The 2,624-nt window shown below is 45.8% G+C and overlaps 1 non-coding gene across 1 annotated transcript; it reads left to right on the top strand.

Moving 5' to 3' along the window:
* The first annotated feature begins 2,161 nt into the window (after nt 1–2,161).
* LOC141635917 (small nucleolar RNA R71) lies at nt 2,162–2,268 on the top strand. Its single transcript, XR_012540570.1, has one exon. It is a non-coding gene; the product is annotated as a small nucleolar RNA R71 (small nucleolar RNA).
* Nucleotides 2,269–2,624: the final 356 nt, after the last annotated feature.

Below are 2,624 nucleotides of genomic sequence, written 5' to 3'. Positions count from 1 at the left end.
GCTCATCAAAGTCCAAATCGGACTCCGTCACTTTGACTGGCTCCTCATCAGTGCCATAACTAAGACATCCTAGGCCGCCTCTTTGAACGATTGGCTCCTTCACAGCTGGAGCAACATGCAACCCTTCCTTCCCCAAACCAGCTCCTGCAATATCCGAAACAGAAGAATCTTCCTCCAATTTGCTCCTAATCTGGGGCGGAGGTGTTATAGCAGAAACAGGCATAGAGGCAGGCATATCATAAAGCACAAAATAAGATTTCTTTTCAGAAACCGTATTACAAGTGACGGGCCACATGGAGTCTTTCTTCTTAGCTGTCTGGGCAAAGACAATGGAGTGTTTCCCTACCTTAAAAGTCAATGTCCCTGAACCAACATCTATAACTGTACCAGCAGTGTGCAGAAATGGTCTACCCAATATGAGAGGAATGTGAGCATCCTCGAGCATATCTAGTACAACGAACTCAACAGGGAAAAAGAACTTCCCTATTTGCACGGGAATGTCTTCTAAGACTCCTATAGGCTGGACCGCAGAACGATCAGCCATCTGTACTGTCATGTTGGTAACTGTAAACCTAGTCAATTTCAACTTCCTAGCAAGGCTCAAGGGCATTACACTAATAATAGCTCCTAGGTCACACAAGGCATTCTCAATAGAAAAGGTGCCAATACTACAGGGGACTGAAAAACTACCTGGGTCTTCTAGCTTATGAGGTGCAGTGTGGGTCAAATAAGAATATGACTCCTCAGTTAGTTGCTTCATAAATTTCATGTAAGCAGGCACTTGATTAACTAATTGAAGAAAAGGAACTTGTACGTTTAAGCTGCGAATAACATTTTCAATTTGTTAAACGATACCTGTTCCTTTGTTGGCACAAATCTCTCCGGATAGGGGGCTGAAAGAAGCAACTTAGCCCTCTCCTCTAAGTCTCTCATACCGGCATCGGTGGATTTAGGCTGAAAATCCACTACCTTCTCTTTGTTGTAGCTTGACCCTTCTTCAGACCATCTTAAAAATGAACCATTAATCATCATCGGGTCATACTTTGGAACTGGGACTGACCCATCAGCATTTGGGTCTTGCCTCAATATTTTCGGAGTAGTCGTACCCCGAAACAAGTGGTCCCTCAAGTTATTTGGCATTGGAGGACAAAAAGACTCAATATCAACGGCGCCGTCAGTCGATCGACCATGCATGTCAGTCGATCGACTGACTTCTACAGGAACAGTAGCTGTGTCACTTCGCGGACTGGTCGATCGATCAGGTATGTCGATCGATCAACCGACATACCCCTCGCGATCGTCTTTTTCTTGCCATTATTCGTTCTGACCTTCTTCTTGCTTGGTTCCGCCTCATCCTTTCCAAAGACTTCCTCGACCATAGCGGGCCCCTCAAGGGTGGACCCACTCCTCAAAGTAATAGCATTAAGGGTCTCCTTCTGATCCGTCTGCGACGGTGAATGTCCCGGAGCTCGAGTTGCACTCTTGCTAGCCAATTGAGCGATTTGGCTCTCTAACATCTTCATCCCGGCCTTTCTAGCTTGAGACTCTTTCAGCAACAAATTTTTCAACTCTGCAAATTCGGAACCTTGGGACTGCTGCTGCTGCTGTGGAACATATGGAGGCTTTTGATATGGCTGCTGCTGCTTATGAGGGGGCACATAATTCTGCTGCTGCTGCTGCTGTTGTGGAGGGGGAGTCGGATTTAGGACATTTTGGCTACTCCACCTCAAGTTCGGATGGACATTCGGCTCAAAATAAGTATTTGTCTGCCTATAATGTTGAAAAGCAAAGACAGACTCTAGGAAATGCTGCGGTTATGCAAACATGTCCTTCTCCTCCACATCTCTTGCAGACGAAAGGACCGTCTGAAACAGCATTCACATGATAGATCCCTCCTTTTGAAGATCCTCCCAACTCGTACTTATCAAATCTCGCCGTAAGAGCTTCTAATGCAGCTACAGAAGGGGATTCAGCACTTCTCCTTTGATTTCCCCTGGAATTTCCATACTCAGCTTTATGGGTGGCCAAATCATCAATAATTTTCCACCCCTTAGTTTCTCCAACATTCTCCTGAAATCTGCCATTAGCTGCCGCATCCAGGATAGCCCTCTGATCGTCATAAAGCCCATTATAAAATTGATTGCATAGGCTCCACTTCTCAAACTCATGGTGCGGAATAGTTCGCACCAGCTTCTTGAAACGAACCCATGCCTCATGAAAATTCTCATCAGGACTCTGTTTAAAGCTCGTGATCTGAGCTCTAATGGCATTGGTCTTCGAGGCAGAGAAATATTTCTTGTAGAATGCTAAGGCCAGCGAATTCCAGTCCGTGATCCTATTAGCAGCTCGATCCAGGTCTCGGTACCACTCCCTTGCAGCATCACGAAGAGAGAATATGAACATAGTTTCTTTCACCTGGTCCTGGGTCACACCGGTTGGTGGGGGTATGGAACAGCAATAATCAATGAATGTCTCCATATGTTTGGCTGCATTTTCATTTGCAGCTCCCCCGAATTGGTTTCTCTCAACCAAGTTGAGGACGGTTTCGGCTCGAATTTTCTATCCGTCCCTGGTAATGCGAATCCCTTATAGATATTCTCAGTTGTCGGGTCAGAGTGACTGGC

This window comes from Silene latifolia, chromosome Y, assembly GCF_048544455.1.
Source record: "Silene latifolia isolate original U9 population chromosome Y, ASM4854445v1, whole genome shotgun sequence".
NCBI lineage: Eukaryota > Viridiplantae > Streptophyta > Magnoliopsida > Caryophyllales > Caryophyllaceae > Silene > Silene latifolia.
The sequence above is the reverse complement of the archived record's forward strand: the minus strand, read 5'-3'. Positions and strand labels throughout refer to the sequence as shown.